At 42.7% G+C, this 19866-nt stretch overlaps 1 protein-coding gene across 25 annotated transcripts in view; it reads left to right on the top strand.

Moving 5' to 3' along the window:
• The window catches only part of EPB41L2 (erythrocyte membrane protein band 4.1 like 2), a 281497-nt gene that overhangs the window by 25040 nt on the left and 236591 nt on the right, over window positions 1–19866 (top strand). For 8 of the 25 annotated variants that reach the window (XM_043542915.1, XM_043542914.1, XM_043542912.1 and 5 more), the window contains exon 1: window positions 13975–14071. The exons of 1 other annotated variant lie outside the window; for it this stretch is intronic. The gene's annotated coding sequence lies outside the window, so the exon portion shown is untranslated. Of the gene's footprint in view, window positions 1–13856; window positions 14072–19866 lie in introns of those variants that run through there. 16 more of the 25 variants (XM_037894783.2, XM_037894782.2, XM_037894793.2 and 13 more) reach the window with 13 other exon arrangements.

Raw genomic sequence — 19866 nt, 5'->3', positions numbered from 1 at the left:
ATTGTGTAAAACTAAACTGTACAGTCTCAATTACTGTGCATGCCCTGGGTTACCCAAGGTCAATAGTTTATACTGTTCTTCTACAGCCTGCTGATCTTTCTTTACTTACACTCAATCAGTGTTCTAAGAAAATGTTAACAACAAAGTGCTGATTATTGTACTGTGATGGTGGCTGATTTCTGGTCCTATTGAATTCAGTGTCAAAACTCTCATTCACTTCAATGTCCCTAAATAAGTTCCATACTGCCTTTCAAATACACATCTTCCATTCCACTTCTTTCTGAACATACCTGTCTATTCTAACTTTAACAATGCAATCAGACATAATAGTGGCAAAAATAAATAAAGAGAGAAAGAATCATAGAATCATAGAATATCAGGGTTGGAAGGGACCTCAGGAGGTCATCTAGTCCAACCCCCTGCTCAAAGCAGGACCAATCCCCAACTAAATCATCCCAGCCAGGGCTTTGTCAAGCCTGACCTTAAAAACTTCTAAGGAAGGAGATTCCACCACCTCCCTAGGTAACGCATTCCTGTGCTTCACCACCCTCCTAGTGAAAAAGAGAAATGGCTGAGGCAGTTAAGGATCAAAGCAAGTTGGTATTAGTCAATAGCAACACTTATTGCTAGCGCCTCAGCTGCTGGGCTCCAAATGTGAACAGAGCAGCTAAACTGAATTAACAAGACTGGAGATGCTTCCATGTTAAATATTTTAGAAGTGAAGTCAAAGAGACATCAGAGAATAGTGGGACTGGTGTTGTCAGTAGCATGAAAATGCTGGACAAAGGAATCTGTACCTTTTATTGAATGGACTAAACTAGGAATAAAAGGATACAATTAGAACATAATACTTATCCGGAGATACTTAGGAAGATATGTGGCCAATTTTGAACTTTAATTTGATACATTTTCATTTGCTAATATGTTATTTATAATAAGGTTTGTTATACTGCAGTTCTTTGTAGGCTTTTTTATTCACATAAATATAAAATATTCATACTTACATGTTTTGTAAGATAAGTTTAAGAAAATGAATTAATTGAACACACACACATACAAGAGGGCTGGGTGGGTATGATGTGTGTGAAGCTGAAAGATGCCAGATCACCAGATCATCTTTCTCTGCAGGTCACTTGATGGTTTGAACTAGAGTAAATGGTGGATTCTCTGTAACTTGAAGTCTTTATATCAAGATTTGAGAACTTCAGCAACTCAGCCAGAGGTTATGGGTCTATTACAGGAATGGATGGGTGAGGTTCTGTGGCTTGCGATGTGCATGAGTTCAGACTAGATAATCATAATGGTCCCTTCTGGCCTTGAAGTCTGTGAGTCTAAGAAGCCTCAGAATTTCTTCTTTAATCATCACTAGTTTACCCAAGTTTCAACCAGACAATCCTATTCTCTCAACATTAGATAAGGAAAAATGATGGGAATCATTGGATGTAATTGCAGCCTGAGATCTTATTTTACTCGTTGACACCGATCAAAGTAATCAGTACAGAAGAAAAAGGTGGCACCTCTAGTTAGTTCCAAACCCAGCTGAAAGGTTGTATGATCCTAGTAGAAGGTCTTCTCACTACAACCCTAGTGAAGGGAGATAATACTGACGATAAGAGTCCTAAACCTATTGAACAGGAGTCTTCACTGATGTGATTTGATAACCCAAAGGAATTACCTGCACAAAACCACCCTCAAGGCCAGAAGATGACCAGATCTGGATAAATGTGGAAGGTGAGACAAGCTTCTTTAGGCAGGAGGATAACTTGTTAGGTAAGTTTAATTGCTAGAAAATGTATTATGATTTTGATTTATATGTAGCCATTTGTTTCCAATATTCATACTCACTATCATTTGACTCTCTGTTCTTTAATAATAACCTTATTCTTGTTTTCACTATAAATATATCTAAGTGCTGTGTGTTAAGCAAAGTGCTGGTCCTGAGCTGAATCTTGCAAGTTGGTGTTTACTGTTCCTTTGTCAACCGCAGACCTGTTAATTCTGGGTGTGTTCTGGGGATAAAGGACTGGACATTACAGTGAACACTCAGAGGACTCGGAGGTTGGTGTGGGCCTATTGCTGACCTGTACAGAGAGAGAAAGGCTTGTGAAGGCCTGGAAGGCAGTGCTTGTGGTTTCAGGTGGTTTCAGGGAGCTGATTCACAGCAGGCACAGACAAGATTCAACCCTGGGTACCCTGGGGAGCATCACAGGGTGTGTGTGTTTGTAAGGGAGAGACTGGACTATTACCTGTTCCCTGGGGTGAACTGCAGCAGCCCTTTCCCCTTGTATAAGTAGTTCTTTCCAAAATACCTCTACATGACAACAGTGTGTTTTTATTTTTCTACTTGCACCAGGTGAAAAATCTGAATAGGTTTATTGTTGATCCAACAGGCTATTGAGCAGTGCTCCCCATGAGCTAAATCCCCTATGCTCTGCAGAATATGCTGTATTATATAGTAAAACTTCACTAATCCACAGTAATGCAGAGAAGACTCAGTGCAGATTAATGAGGCTTGTGGATTACTGACTGCCAGGGCATGGCAGGTAGAGTCAGTCATATTATATCTTTGCCCCACTTTGGCACTCAGCAACACACTCAAACAGTTCTAAGGTACTTACAATTGGCCAAGAACACTGGTGTTCCATTCTCCTCAAAAGGACAATTTCAGTTAATGCCAATTTTCTTATTCCCCTTCTCCAAAAGTCGTAGGAGTTCTCTAAATACAGAAGTTGCACTGATTTATCCGAATCCGTTGAAAAATCAATTTAGTGAAAATAGTGCAAACCTCTGTGTTGACAATATTTAGATCAGTTTAAAACTGGTTATATCTGTTTAGCTTGTGCCTGTAAATTTACTAGTGGGAAGTAACCTGATATTTACAATGTTTAAATCCATATACCTTTAGTTAAATTAGTGAGATTTTTAGATTGGGAGACCAAATGCAGGAGGCTGGCTTTGTAATGTAGAGAAGACGAGGGAAGTAAACAAATGTGTCAAAACCACTATCACCCGTATAAATTACAATTTACAATTACAATTTTAAAAAATCCCCTAATTCAAATGAATCTAAAATTATATGAAGGCCAAGCAATCAAGTGATGTCACTCATTACCCACACAAATTTTAAATGGTAAAGAAATATTTTCACTCCATGCATCTGAAGAAGTGGGGGTTTTTTACCCATGAAAGCTTATACCCAAATAAATCTGTTAGTCGTTAAGGTGCCACCGGATTCCTCATTGTTTTTGTGGATACAGACTAACACGGCTACCCCTCTGATACTATTTAGGTAAATCCAAACTACTTGCAAATTGTTATACAGGTTACAATCAAAATGATAGTCGTGGTGAAATATACAACAGCCATTTCAGATAACACTTTATATCCTAACTGGATGCAAAATTATGAAAATGACAATTTCTACGTACTCAGTACCTCCATGTTTGTGATAAGTATCTTTCTTAATTAATTTTTCTTACTGAAGGAAAGAGATTAGCTCCTACTGAGGAGGGATGGCACGCAGAGTTTTTAGGACATGTTATTTTTAAATGATCTGAGAACTAAAAAAAAAGGTTTAATTCAGAATGTTTCAATATTCTATTTAACAATTGAATTGTAGTAGCATCCTCAGCCAGGTCAGGGCTCTATTGTGGTAGGCACTACTGTCTTTTAACTCAGAAGTGGCCTGAGTAAAAGTCATCACATTTAAGATGGATGATTTTTAAGGGTGCAGTCCTCCACAATGCAGAAAATTCTCCATTCAGCACTTTTCAGGATCAAGATATGAATCGGGCTGCATTTTGTGGACTTTTGTACATACTTTGGAGGTAGTAAAAGAAATTTTAAAAACCCCAACATTATGGTCATGCACCTGTTTGACATTCATACTTTTTCCTTGGAGTACTATTCAGAATATACATACATATAAAATGGCATGATGAATTGATTACAAAAAACATTCATCGCATCCCTATCTGAAAGTGAGGGACATTACAATAACCCATTTTAGGGGAAGGGAAGCAAAATTCAAATGAGTGCCTGGCAAGCTTCCTCAGACAGCAGTGCCCATTCAACCCGTTTCTGACCACTAACACCCCTGCTAGTCCTTGTATTTTGTGAACAGAAACTAGCAAGCATGCTAAACTGTATGGAGGCTTAGTGAGGTGGACGAATGTCCACAAGATCATGGGAGGAAATCACCATGCTAATTTTCACTGTGACATAACCAGAATTAAAGAGCTGTCAACATATGCAACTTTTTAGGATCCGATGAAGTGAGCTGTAGCTCATGAAAGCCTATGCTCAAATAAATTGGTTAGTCTCTAAGGTGCCACAGGTACTCCTTAACTTTTTAGGATGTTATTTCTTGAAAAATCTCTCTCTGAAGTTGTAATAATGATCATTAGCAATTATGTCTGATCTGTAGATTTTAAAGCAATCTGGTTTCAACACGATGTTTGATGAATGAACAGGAAAACTCAACTGTTAGGGTTTCCTTTCAGTGATTTGGTCTGACAAGAATTCCTTAATATTAAAACTTACCAAAACTTTGATGTTAGAAAATGACAGTCCTAGTCAGGGGCCTCCGCACCACTTCTTGGAATGACAGTTCGCTATCAATGACCCCTTTGGGGTAAGGAAAGGACCCCAACACGGACGACGTTTTCTCAAGGAGTTTTGAAATGAGAGATGCCTGAGACTAATTAGCTACTTAGGAAATCTCAAGTGGCGAAAAATTAGTCCTCTGTCATGCAAACAGTAAAGCTAAGCATGTATGTAAATGATTGCTGGACTGAGGTTTTAGGATTAAACATGTATCTGCTAAGGGTAGATCAACATAAACATTTAAGCTGTTTGGGAACTACTTGTCAATAACCAGGTTCCCAGAATGAATTGTAATTGTAGTTTACATGGAGGCCTCAGCAGCTTCTGAAACAGAGACTATTGAAAGCTTGGAAGCCGTTCAGCAATGGCACTAACACCATTATATAAACACCTAATCAATGCTGTAACTGACAGCTTTGTAAATGAGCTTAGCTTTTGGTCTGTTTATATTGCTAGCATAGGTTTCAGAGTAACAGCCATGTTAGTCTGTATTCGTAAAAAGAAAAGGAGTACTTGTGGCACCTTAGAGACTAACCAGTTTATTTGAGCATGAGCTTTCGTGAGCTACAGCTCACTTCATCGGATGCATAGCATATCGTGGAAACTGCAGAAGACATTATATACACACAGAGACCATGAAACAAAACTTCCTCCCACCCCACTCCCCCGCTGGCAACAGCTTATCTAAAGTGATCATCAAGTAGAGCCATTTCCAGCACAAATCCAGGTTTTCTCACCTTTCCCCCCCCCCCCCACATACAAACTCACTCTCCTGCTGGCAACAGCCCATCCCCCTTTGAAACCCCTCTTAAGTCCATAAATGTAAGTCACTTGAGTAGTTCTGCCTTGATGGCTGAGTCACATCCTGGGAAATAAGGTGACTGATGTTCCAGATGTATTGGAAATATAGCCCATATCCATAAAGGAATTTAGGTGCCTGAGGTGTTTAAATCCCAATTTTAAGTTCTACACAACTCCTGCCAAAGCCTGTAGGAGCCTAAACTCATTCAACACCTCCGTTTTCAGGGTAAAAGTTCCTCCCATACCAATGTTCCTGCCTCTGGGCATGAACACTACTGCCACTTTCTAGGCATCTGGGTGCCTATCTCCTGTCTGAGCTCCAGATTCACAAGCTGGGGGACGACAGGCATTCATCCACCTCAGTCATGTGCAGGGCTGGATCTAGTAGATGTGGTCAGAGGCCACCTACTGGATCAGGTCCTGTTCAGAATCCATCTGGAGGACGTGGCGCTGTCCGCCCTATAACTTTTAACCCAGTGGTTAGAGCTGTCACCTGGAGGGCCCAGGTTCAATTCCCCTCTTTCTGACAGAGAGGCAGAAAGGATTTGAACAGGGGTCTCCCACCTTTCAGGAATATGTGTGCTAACCACTGAGCCATGGGATATTCTGATGTAAGGGACTCCCTCCATCTCGCCTGTTGAAATTGGTCCACTGGGTTAACTGTTGAAAGACTGACTGAAACAGGGGGACTGGACGTGGATCTACCACCTCAGTGCCGTAACCACTGGACGTGTGTGTGTGTGTCCGTGTGTCCGTCCATCCGTCTCTTCCAGTAGTTAGGAGACCCAGGGTCCAGTCCTCTAGTTAGCGCTCGCTCCTGAATGGTGGGAGACCCCTGTTCAAATCCTTTCCCACACCCAGGTGTGTGCTCTGATCCCTGGCCTAAAATGTTTAAGTGGGGTGGTGCTGTAACTTCTCGTCCTCCTCTGGCCATTTTGTGAAGAGTGAGGCAGGCACTTCACTTATTCCCACAAGCAGTGCCTAAGCCACTTTGAGTCATTTGTAGATTGCTATGTAGAGATAGGTGCCTCCCTGCAGCTTGGAGTTGGGCGCCTACCTCCATGAGAGGTATGGGGTTTAGGACACACCTGTCTTGTCAGCATCTCCCATTGGCTACCTTAAGCAGCTCACTGCCTCGTGTGCCGGCTTTTGTGGATTGCATCCTGAGTTGCCTATCTCTCCCCAGTCATCGAATAGGAGGCTAGGCACTCAGCTTTATGGTTTGCAGTGCTATTCCTGTGATTTCTAGTCCACTAAAAGCTGTTACCATAATGCTTAGTCTTGCAATGCCTATACATCATAGATACCACAGTAAATGCTTTCAGAAATAAACCTGATACTTGCCAGGTATGTGGAGCAGCTAAGAAGAGGGAGAGTACTGAATGGTAACTGCTTTATATCAAAGACTTGCATTTATTTAGAAGAAAATGGTTTTTAGTTCTATAATTAAAGAGTACGATTATCTAAAACAGTTTTTCAACATTTTTGTGTGACACACAGTTTGCACGCTGTGGCCCAGGCCTACTTTGCTTCTAATTTGAAATTGACTAAGAGCAGTGGAAACTTGATGGTCAGTGCTTTTGGCATTTGGAGAAGTGTGACATTTTCATGTTTATTGTCTCTTAGTATAAGCTACATTTGTTGGAAAGTATACTCCACTATTTTAGCAAGGTTTTACTTGTAAATATTGGTGTAGTCTGAAAAGTCATCAAATGCTGCCCTCTAATTTGCAGGTACATAGGGCCCACCTGTCTGCAAGAAGTTGGATCTGAGATGGCAGAGCTTGAGTAGCTTGAACAGTGGATGTGACTCTTGGAACCCAGTTCCACAGATCCCTGCTATTGTCTCTGTGAACCATTATGCTGTAGTTGTTGGGGATACGTTGGTAGTGAGGATCTGCCACTGTCTGGATCGACTGGCTGTTTTCCCCAACATAGCAAGAGGTGTAGGTGTTCCAGTGGCTTCTCTAGCCCTGTGTCTGGAGTAGTGGCTGTAGAGTAGCTCTCTGCTCATGGAAGAGTCTTTCTTCATCCCCCCGACAAGGCCCTAATGAAGTCCCCACTACTTAGTTTTTCTAATTGGATAGTGTGCTGGAGCTAAGACTTAAGCCTTAGTCCATGAAGTTAATTTCAACTACTGGCTCCTTTGAATGAGCTAGGGAGTGGGGCTCAAATACACAAAAAGATTTAGGCACCTAACTCCCACTTTACTGGCCCTTACTGCAGATCTTTCTTTGAAATGAAGTCAATGGATGTTTTGCTACTAATTTTAGTGGGAGCAAGTTTGGGCCACATCTTCCACAGATCTGAAACAACAACTGAAAGGAATTTTACCAAACATTCCAAAGAAATGCTCCTTGAGAATCTTCTCCATACATGAAAACTTCAAGAATAAATTTGAGCTGAAATGGTAAACTTTTAGAATTATAAGACATTGATCATGAAAGCACAGGCTAATATTGAAAGACCTCTGTAAACAGATTTTTAAAATATGAGATAATGAGCTAAATTCTGGTTGCTGGTGGCATATAGGCTAACTGCTAGAAAAACTTTATTTATACTATCTTCAGGATCTTTATGGATACACATACATTACTGGTGAAACAACATGATACTAACCTGCAGTGGGCCATCCCACAACTATCTCATGAAGATTATTCCTGCTATGAGCACATGTAAGCTCCATTTGAAGATGTGACTAGTTGCCAGTGCAACTTAGTTCTGACTGAGTCACTGGCCACTGGTCATACAACAATGTATATAGTTCTCATGCTGTGGCAATGGCAACTAGTCAGATCTTCAAACGGAGATTACATGTTCTTATAGCGGGAATAATCATGAGATAGCTGTGGGATGGCCCAGTGCAGGTTAGTATAATGTTGTTTCATCAGTGTATGTTTATCCATTTTGGGGCAATTAAACCAGAAGGTAGACTTTGGCCCTTGACATCATTGCAGGATCAAGTGAACAAGAAAGCTGGATGGTGAAAGAGAAATTTCATTTGTATGGATAAAAATATTGTAATATTAGATGGAATAATTTGTTGCCAAAATGAATCGTTTTCTGTGTACATCTTTTATTGTTTTTTCTTCACATTTTAAGTTGGGTAAAAGTCCTTCTTTAAACCCTACATTTTTAAATCCATTTCTAGGGAGGTGGTGGACACAGATTTTTAAAACAAACAGATCTTCAAAGTAAATCTTGATTATTTTTGGATCAAATCATAAATTTCTTTCTGTGTTGTCACTCAGCCAAACACCTAGTGCCTAAACTGAGTAAGGACCTATGAATTTGACCCGTAAAAATGCAAACGTCTATGAGGTAGCTCTCCTTCTCCACAACTGGAAGGCAAGCTTCCTCTTTATAAGCCCTTTTTTATTTGATATAACCTTACAAACACTTACTACCCAGTATGGTGCTAACCATGAATAATCCCACTGACTTCAAAGATTTGCTCACAGAAAGCACTTTTTCCAGCAGTAAATGTCTGTAGGACTGGACTCTTGGCTGTTTCTGAAATTGTTAACATTTGCATTTGTTTATTTGCTTTATAATAACCACAGATGCTCCTGTCCCAAAGCTCTGTGCATCTGACTTAATTTAATTTCACAATAAAATTTCATATAACATGCATTTACCAAGGTGAAAAGGAAATACACAGCAGTAGAAGAAATAACCCCTACAACAAACAACAAAATTTTCCCAATTCTCCTCATCTTCAAATGCCTGGGAGAAAAGTTGTGCCTTGCAGTGCACCCTGTGGGTTAACAGATTGGACTCTGGTGTGCAGGTGGGAAGAGACAGTGAATTCCAAATCTGAAGAAAAGCCCCTTCACAGAAAGCCCTATGCCAACAGTGTCTTTCCATTATAAAAAAAGAAGCTGCAGCATGAGTACCTCCTCTAATCTCAATTGGAGCAGTATAGTATGGAGAGAGGTGGTCTCTCATGGTTTTACAGGTTAAAACAACACTTTGAATTCCCCCTGGAAATGTATTAGCATCCAGTACTGCCAATGTCAATGCTAGAGAGACAGGATGGGTGAGGAAATATATTTTATCGGACCAACTTCTGTTGGTAAGAGAGACAAGCTTTTGAGCCATACAGAGCTTTTCCTCAGGTCTGGGAAACATACTCCTAAAATGCAAGGGGAAATGGATGGTTTAGCATAAGTAGTTAGCACATATTGTAAAGGACCATTCAAGTTAGAGTGGTCCGTGGCTTGAAAGCTTGTCTCTCTCACCAACAGAAGTTTGTCCAACAAAAGATATTACCTCACCCACCTTGTCTCTCTATTAACCTGGGACCAACATGGCTACAACTACACTACAATGTCAATGCTAAATGCTTAAATATTATTTTTACTTGCTGTCATAATAATTACAGTTATATGATGTACTATAAATCAGGTGGTTGTATTACTATTGTATTTACACATTAGCTGTTATTTTTGTACACCCTGTTTTACACTTGTTGAGTAGAACTGTTCCTCTTTATTAAAAAATCTAATGTTAATTCTTTGAAAAAGAAAAAAGAAAGAAAAGGAGGCAGCTCATGTATTACTTTCTACTTGTATTTTTTTTCTTTTACCATCAGGCAGTTTATAATTGGAGATATATATTTATTTCTTGTTATATCTGTCAAGAAAACTACTCTGTTGAAGGCCTGGGCCATCAGGATAACATGGTGCCATTGCAGGAAATATGCTATAGCTGGGGAGTTTAATTTTATCCAAATGAGGGGATACAATGTCAACTTGCCAGAGCCCAAGGACTGTACCTACCTTGTATAAAATAAAGTGGATTGCAGCTAACCTCTTCTTGCATACAAAGATTCAACGTTCAGAGATTACAGATCACAGCATAATGCTCAAGGTTGAAAAATGGTGGCTGGAACTTGTATTTGCTGGCACCGCTGTGTTAAATAGTGCCTTGGCTATCTTGGCAATTTTCAGGAAATCTCCCATTAGTGGTAGCAACAGCGTAGACCAGCTGCAGTTGTTCTTACTACCGTGAGATCTAGACCAGGTTTAGGTGACAAAGTGGAAAAAGAGCTTGCAGTTGGTCCACTGGAGCTGCACTGGTGCTATTGCTATAGTGGGAAACTTCCTGAAAATTGCCTAAGAGGGTGACTGAGCCAGACTACAGAATTTCATAAACCACATTTGGCCATCCACATGTAATAGCACATTTGGCCACTCATATGCTATAGACCCTGTCTATACCCTGCATTCCTCAGAGCAAGTGTCTTCTTTTTCCCTTAGTGAAGGAACAAAAGAAAAACACAAACCAAAAATTGCATTATAGATTATGAACTTGTTGATGTTAAAGAAAGAGACAAGCAAACAGTAAGGCAGCAATGTTGACATTTAAATCAACAAAATTGACAGCTAGGTTATTTACTTTTCTACAGCAGTCCTCGTTTCAATTTATGTGTGTGTCACAGGGCAACAGTTCTTTCTGGAGACAAATGGCCTAAAACTGCATGAGAAGAAATTTCAGAAGTAATAAATCTCTCTATGGGTTTGAGATTCTGTGGATGTTGAGATAGACAGTTGGCAGGAGAAAGAAGAGAGGAGTTGGAGCTGCTCCCTTTATACTCTCCTTTGACTTGTCTAATCCAGGGAAATGCTATAAAAAATTCTGACGATTGTTAACAGTATTGGTAGCCCTACTGTAGATAAGGCTGCTACAGCCAGAGCTGCTTTTAGTTTTGTGCTGATTAAACCTTCTCAGACCAATGGTATTAAAAATGCTGGCAGTTGCACTGGTGCTAGCAATGCTAGGAAGTGTTTAGAAAATGTGGATGAAAGGGACTCAGGTAGCCTTAGGGAAGCAGGTGAGATTGAGAACCTCTCCTACTACCTAAATAAAATAAGCCTTCATGAGGGTGAAGCAGGGAGCTGCTATTTCTGGAGAGGAAAACCAGCCTCTGAAGATAGGATATAATTTCCTTGGGGAGCTGGAGAAGATTGTTATGATTCTTGAACTCTTTGAGCTGGTGTAGGCCTAGGGGAAACTTGGGGAGCAAATTTGTAGGCAGGAATCCTGTAGGAAAAAATAGTGTGTGATCTTGTAATTAGAGATTGTATGAGAATTCATATGAAAAAGGGTGCTGAATTAAGGTTTCACAGGCAACCTTAATTCTGGCATTTCCTATCTTGACTTGCAACCTTAATAATGTTCTTTTAACATAGTTTTTTTGTGTGTAATTTAAATTTCTTATTTCTTTGCTGGACAATAGGAAGGATCAGTGCTAGAAAAGACCCTGCTTTCTCTCTCTTTCTCTCTCTCACACACACTCACACACACCCTGCCAGTCCAAGCACTAGCTCCAGTCCCTGTTCACAGTCTAGGATGCTGCCTGCAACTAATTTTCTCTTTGGTTTCACCTTCTACAGACCATGTAACCCACATGGTGGTTTTCCCACAGCCTTTTTTTTTGGATGTATGTGTGTGACAAAGTCAGACTTGTCAGCTATAAGAGAGGGATGGAAGGCAGGTATATTGGTCCTAGAATTGTGAAGACCCTTTTTCTTATTAACTGAAAAGAGGGGGCCTCAGGTTAATTGGAGACACCTGAGTACAACTGGTGGTCTTTAAAAGCCCATCTTCTGGTGAGGTGGGAGGGAGGAGAGATGAGAAACAAGTGGCAGAAAAGGTTCCTTCTAGGTAGATGGATGTTCCCCTCCTTACAGGAGAAATATTGAGTTTCCTTCTCTTTGGGGAAGGGCTGGTGACCAGAAGCCAGCATAAGTCAATGCTCTGGTGGGGGCAAGGAAACGTATAACTTTTGCGTTGTGGGTTTGTTTGCTCAAGAGAACTATGTGGGCCTATTCTGAGGCCCACCTTGTAAATAAACCAAAATTAAGAATTAAAAACCTTTAGACTGATTTACTCCACACACACCCTCCCTCCCCCCACCCCCCACCAGAGGGAGAAATGTTGAGTCTGGTGTCAGACTACAGAGGTGAGAAGGGTAATAGGCTGTGAGGAGGTGGCCTAGTACCTATGTAGGTGGAGGTGGGAAACAAGCTGGAGGGGACCTCGTATAGGATACTTCATGTAAGGACTTGCCGATCTATATGCTTGCAACCTCTTCCATCTCCTGATGTAATGCCTTTTCTCCATGCTCCTCCTTCAAGTAACCCTCTTAAATCCATTATTCTATAAAGATAGGTCCTCACCTCAAAGAAGCAGTAACAAACTAGGCAGAAGGAAAACAAACAAGCTAAACAAAATCATTACTCTAGTGCATCTATTCTCTCATCTGTTTATTTAGACTGAAAGCTCTCCAAGGGAGGGACCTTTAGGCTTTTATCTATAGCATATTTTTTTGTATCTGAACACAGTGGTCAGCAATTATGTTAATTGAACTAGGGCTGAAGGTGATTTTGCTGTGGGTATACAAAAACAAAATGTGTTCCAACATTATTTTTTCTAAAGGTTTAATCCCAGTGAGCTAAAAGAGTATTGAACACAGATTGTCCTTGTCTACACATTAGGGTGACCAGATGTCCCAATTTTATAGGGACCATCCAGATTTTTTGATCTTCTTCTTATATAGGCTCCTATTACCCCCCACCCCATCCCGATTTTTCACACTTGCTGTCTGGTCACCCTATTACACATACCACTAAACTAATGCTTAATTTGTAAGAGGTGCCAGGGCTCCAGCAATTTTTTTTAACTTTCATAATTGATGCAGAAAGTCCAGAGGTACCTGGGCTATGAACTACCAAGCCTAGAATTGCCAGGGCTCAGCCCTGGCACAAATTAAGCACTCTGCTAAACTCTAAAGCTTAAACACAGCACTGTGTTCAACCCTAGTTCAGCTAACACACCTGCAGACAGCCATGTGTGGACATTAGTACAGACAAGGCCATGGGAGTGGGTGACTGGAAGTCTCTTTCCTGAATGAAAAGGAGTACTTGTGGCACCTTAGAGACTAACCAATTTATTTGAGCATAAACTTTCGTGAACTATAGCTTATGCTCAAATAAATTGGTTAGTCTCTAAGGTGCCACAAGTACTCCTTTTCTTTTTGTGAATACAGACTAACACGGCTGCTACTCTGAAATCTTTCCTGAATATGACTGCAGAAGCCACTGTTCTGCTAAGGCTCCCATAGCACTTTGCCAGCCTGTATCCCGCAGTATCTCTTTTCTTTCTCCTTTGAGGCTAGACTGGGCCCCTCACTCCAGTGGTTACCTTCCCCAAGGCATTAAACTCAATGCAGTTTCAGACAGGAGAATAGGAAGGAAAGGGAGAAAAGGCGGAGCCAATTCTCATGACAGACATAGGACTCAGCCAATAGATTTGTAGAGGGTGGCCTGCGGCGCTGATGGTGGTCTCTGAGAGGTAGAGGCTTGCGTGAGGGGGCGGGATTAATGGGGCGTGGCAAGCGTGGTCTGGGGTGAAGGACGGTTGCTTGGCCGTGTGGAGGCGTGGCCTGAGGAGGAATGGGCGGGGCTAGGAAACGGGACGGGTCGGGGGGGGGTTGGGTGGAGCGAGAGGCCCTGATTGAGGAGGAGGGGGAGGCGTGACCGGGGTGGGCGGGGCCGCGCGGGGATTGGCCGGGGCGGGGTTTCGCTGGGGTTATGCTGACGGCTCCGGTCAGGGAATTTCAATTTCGGATGTGGCGGAGCTGAAGGCGGCGGCAGCGGCAGGTAACAGCGCCTCGCGCGCGGGGGGGTCTGTTCGCCCTCCCCTCCGAGAGCTCCCGCTCGGGGCGGCGGGCGCGAGCTGGGCGCAGAAGTGACAGGGGCAGGTGCCGCGGGGCCGTGCCGGGCTCTGCCCGGTGCCCGCCCTTGGGTTGGCTACCTGGTCCCTGGGCGGCCGGGGTCCCCGCGGCTCGCTGGTGTCGTTGCGCCCGGCGCGGGCTGGAGGGTCTGGGAGGACGCTGCCCCTGCAGGCCCGAGCTGGGTCGGCGCGGCCGTCAAAGCCCAGCGGCCCCTGCCCGCCAGTGGCAGCGGCGGGGGGGCGGCTCCTCCCAGGGCGCTTGTCCGCCCCGCCAGGGCGCGGGGAAATCCGCTGGAGGGGGAGACGCTGTGGGCGGCGCTGTGCGATGCGCCCGGCCTGCTCGCACGGAAACCCCCCGGCACTGGGGGGGCTCGCCGCTCACTAAGTAGGGCGGCTGGCGTTAGCGTCCCTCCCTCCCACCGTCCCAGGGGGGGCTGCTGCCGGGGCTCGGTGAGACACGCACCATCCTCCTGTCATTTAAATCTCCCTCGTGTAGATTCCCGCGGGCTGGGAGTCCCACGCACAGCAGAGACGCTTTACTCTGCCCCCCTTAGTCAAAAGCAGAAGAGCTGAAAGCCTGGAAACTGACCCCCTAATTGCCCTTCATCTGCATGGGGTGGTGACGACTTCCGTATTTAAGCCTAGGGGCCTTTCTCGACCTGTGAGCGTGTAGAGTATCGCCTGTGTTTGCAAACCTTGGTTTTTGTAGTTATAACAGCAAAACTGATTGAGAGACACTAGTTGCTTATTAGAAATCTCTGGCTGAGGTTTGCTATCCTGTTCTAATTCAGTACTTGTACATCTATCTGCACTGGTGGGTCTCAAATTTCCTGGTCTGATTTTTTTGGGCGGAAAACCAGATAATCCCAAACTAATGCAAACTGCCCTGAATCATTATGAAATTTTGCAAAAAGAAAAGGAGCACTTGTGGCACCTTAGAGACTAACCAGTTTATTTGAGCATAAACTTTCGTGAGCTTATGCTCAAATCTGTTAGTCTCTAAGGTGCCACAAGTGCTCCTTTTCTTTTTGCAGATACAGACTAACAGGGCTGCTACTCTGAAACCTATGAAATTTTGGTAGCCTGTATCCTTGGCATGAATAATGTGGGACAGCAAAGTGGGAAGCAGGGAGATACTTTTGGACCACCACTCTTTCCATTTCAGCTGCTTCTTTCCACCCACTCCTTTTGACTCTCTTCCTTCTTTCAGGTTTGCAGCTGGAGAACTGTGACCCTGCACTGAAGCTGGGTGCCTCTGGTGCCTGCTGAGAATGCAACTGACTAGGATTGTACAGTCCTTATCAGTTTCATGCTCTCTAGGCAAAACAATTCAGTGCAGAGATCAGTGCCTCTCTTTGTCTACATGTCCTGAATATTTGACAAACAAAAGTTGGGTAAATAAAAAGTAGTCCATTAGTCAAGGTGTGCTAGCCAGGTCTTGTCAGGTGGGAGCCAACTGGGGCTGATTTAGTGGCTCCCAGCTCCTTACCTGCTGGGTCTGGGTGTAACCCTCTTACTTCTGAGAAGCATGAACTTCCTTTGGTGAAGCAGGAAGTAATCCCAGAAATGGACATAACTCTCAACAATAAAGCAGTACTTTTATCTAAGCAGGGCAAACCTTCAGTCTGTATCACGGTTAATACCAGGAGGAGACCCCTATGGGAAGTTAAACATACACATTCCACAGCAATAATACAGTGTCTCCTGTCCAATGCGTAAATATACAGTTCAGTGCTCTCTGACCTGATTAAGCATTCCATGATTCCTTGTCTGACTTCTGTCTCCAAGTTTTTGCTGCAGTCATTGATGCGAGTGTGTGCTGTGAGTCATTTACTTCTGGATTCTGATTCCAGTTGTGTGGACTCTCTGTTCCTGATGTTGCTGGGTTGGCCTGGACCTTCTGCCTCAGTCCAGCTGTTCTTGGGATCAAGCTCCTTCATTAAAGCTCCCAACTCAACTAAGCTGCTCTCTTTTTGCACCAAAACCTCTTAAAATGTTCTCACAGTGGTAGCATATTTTTTTAGCCTGTGTCCTTCGGATCAGCTGATTGGCTCAAGGTCATTCTTCTCTCGGGCTTGGAGATACTAACAATCCATCCCCCAATTCAATATATAACAAATAGAAGAAAGGAAAAATTGATAGTAATATGAATTGGAAGCTAGGAATTGTAGGAAATTGATAAGGGAAACGAAGGTGAAAGCTATGGCCAGCAGAGTTAAGGTTAATAAGGAGTTTCCTAAAGTATATTAGGAACAAAAAAATCTTAACAATGGTATTGGTCCCTTACTAGAAGAAAGTGATAAAATTATGAACAATAATGAAGAAAAGGTAGAAGTGTTCAATAAGTATTTCTGTTCTGTATTTGGCAAAAAGCCAGATATTGTAGTCATATCGTATGATAATAGTGAACACTTTACGTTCCAATAGTAACTGAGGAAGATGTTAAATCACAGTTACTAAAGTTAGACATTCTTAAATCAGCAGGTCCAGATAACTTACATCCAAGAGTTTTAAAAAAGCTGGCTGAGGAGCTTGCTGGACTCTTAATGTTGATTTTCAATGAGTCTTGGCACACTCTGAAAGTTCTAGAATACTGGATGAAAGCTAATGTTCTCCTAATATTTAAAAAGGTTAAACAGGATGACCTGCCTAATTAAAGGTCTGTCAGTTTGACATTGACCCCAGGCAAGATAATGAAGCAGCTGATAAGGGACTTCATTAATCCAAGAATTAAAGGAGTGTTATGTAATTAATGCAAAGAACCATGGGTTTATGGATAATAGAGCCTGTGAAACTAACATGATATATATATATTTTTAATTTCATTTCATTTTTTTATTTGGATAAGATTACAGGTTTGGTTGATAAAGGCAATAGTGTTGATATAATATGCTTAGACTTCTGTATGGTGTTTGACTTGGTACCATATGAGATTTTTGATTTAAAAAAAAAACAAACTAGAACGATATACAGCTAACATTGCATACAGTAAATGGTTTAAAAACTGGGTAACTGATAGGTCTCAAAATGTAATTGTAAAAGAGGAATTGTCATTGAGCAAGTATGTTTCTAGTGGGGTCCTGCTGGGTTAGGCTCTTGGCCCTATGCTATTTATGTGTTTTCTTCCAGATCATTGACAAAAATGTTAATCATCACTGATAAAGTTTGCAGATAACCAGAGGATGGGGAGAATGATAAAAAATGTAGGGGACAGGTTACAGACATGGTGTGATCTGGATCGCTTGCTAAGTTGGGTGCAAGCGAACAAGATGTGTTTTAATATGGCTAATTGTATATGTATGCATCTGGGAAAGAAGAATGTAGCCCATACTTATACGAGGACTCTATCCTAGAGAGGTTATTTTATCTCAGTGTTTGGCACTGATGCGATCAGGACAATACTCTGTCTAGTTCTGATGTCCACAATTCAAGAAGGTTGTAGATTAATCATTCTCATAGCTCTTCTCCAATTTAAGGATTAGAGAACATGCATGTAGTGATTGACTCAAAGAGCTGAATCTATTTAGCTTAACAAAAAAATGTTAAGGGGTGACATGATCAGTATAAAGTCCCCATATAGGTGACAAATATTTGATAATGGGCTCTTCAGTCTCAGGGCATGTGTTCTCTAGCAACGTTAAAGTGCTGCCATGGCAGTGCTTTAACGTGGCTGTGTACTGTAAAGTGCCCATGTAGACAAGCACTAACAGACACAGGTATAATGATCCAATGCATGGAAGCTAAAGCTAGACAAATTCACACTGGAAATAAGGCATCCCTTTTCACAGTAAGGGTAATTAATCATTGGAACAATTTACCAAGAGTCATGGTGGATTCTCCATCATTGGCAATTTTTAAACAAAGATTTCTTTTTTTTGTTAGATATGCTGTAGTTCAAAAGGAATTATTTCAGGGCAATTCTATGGCCTGTGCTACACAGGAGGTCAGATTAGAGCTCTCCTGAAGTTACTGGCAGCCAACCCATTAAGGGTTTTTTGGTTGGGAGTGACACTCTTTCCGATGAAAGTCTCTATCTGTTATCTATCTCCTGTGTCTATCTTGCCCTCTCAATAGGGGAGCGGAACCAGAAGGAACTCCACAGGAGAGTACCCTCCATCACTAGCCAGTCACAACTTTTGGGGCAGGCCTTTGCCTCTTCACATTGAATTACACTTTGAGATCTCAGTATGTAGTGATGCCTAATTTATAAATTTGAGCGTGACCCCATCTGTCTCTTACATACTTAGTTTGAGGACTTCTGGCCTACAGTATTGCAAAGCATATGCTACCTTAGCTCAACCATTGTTTTTAGACCATAAGTACTGTAATGCTTTTAACCATCAGTACTGTAGTACCAAAAGGTCAGATGGGGGAAGTTCAGAACAGAGGCCTGAGCCTACAGTTTTTCCACTGATGGAACTCCCACTGAGTTGAAATTATTTCCTACTTATGCACACACAATCTTATATTGACTTAAGTGTAGTAAGACTGGACTTAAAAGAGGATATTTTATTAAATCATAATCTTTGAGGACCTTTGAATGTCATAAGGAGCAATTGATATTTTTTTTTCTCAGCTCTGATGTGTAGTTGATGGACCATCATCAGCAAAGAGTAACTTCTGAAACAAAGTGAACAAACAGTAGCAAGTTTGGTACATTTGGTTGGCCAAGGTGCTCAAACTTTATGGTAATGGGTGACAGAGAAGCTTATATCAGGAGTGGTGTTCATTTTGTGGATAATTTTTAATTATGGGCTGTGCTATAAACTTACAGATGTAGTGACAAGACAAACTTAGTGCCTGAATTAGGGTTGCTTCCCTGGTTGCCCAATACATATGCTATAAGACTTGAAAACAAAATGTCAGAAAACTAAAAATGCAAAATGAAGGTTGACCTTCTTGAACAAAGCAGGCACAGACTACTTTGACTGTACTTGGGTAATGCTCTTTGCATAGAGAGTACTGTAAACTTGCACCACAGAACATTGACTTTATATTTCATATCGGAAAACTACCCCGTTACAGGGTGTAACTGAGTGTTGTGGTACTTTGCCCACCCCTGCTCTACCAGATGGTCAGGAACCAAAGTACAGTGAGCTGTTTTAAGCTGGCCTGCGAGCTCCCGCTGGGGAGCGGGGTCTGCGGCTTGCCCTGCTCCAGCCGGGGCGCTGGACTGGGGGGCGCACTATGTGGCACCCGGAAGCTGTGGCATGGCCCCGTTCTGTCTCCTACGTGCTCCAATGGCCCCCTCCAGCGCTCCAATGGGAGCTGCAGGGGCGGTCCCTGCAGATGGGGCAGCATGCAGAGCTGCCTGGCCATGCCTCTGCGTAGGAGCTGGAGAAGGGACATGCCACTGCTTCCGGGAATCCCTTGAGGTAAGTGCCACTTGGAGCCTGCACCCTGAAGCCTCTCCCCACGCCCCAACCCCCTGCCCCAGCCCTGATTTCTCCCTCCTCCCCTGCTCTCCCAATCCCTCAGTCCCAGAGCACCCTCCTACACCCCAAACTCATCTGGAGCTCCATCCCAGAGCCTGCACCCCCCCCACACCAGTGCCCTCACCCCCTCCCACACCACATCCCCAATTTTGTGAGCATTCGTGGCACGCCATACAATTTCTATTCCCAGATATGGCCCTCGGGCCAAAAAGTTTGCCCACCCCTGTGGTAGAGTGTTGGGTGTATCATGAGCTTGGAGGTAAGTCCTGTAGACATTCCAAACATTA

The sequence above is a fragment of the Chelonia mydas genome, chromosome 3, assembly GCF_015237465.2.
Source record: "Chelonia mydas isolate rCheMyd1 chromosome 3, rCheMyd1.pri.v2, whole genome shotgun sequence".
NCBI lineage: Eukaryota > Metazoa > Chordata > Testudines > Cheloniidae > Chelonia > Chelonia mydas.
Note: the sequence above shows the minus strand (reverse complement) of the source record. Positions and strands in the feature narration are given on the sequence as shown.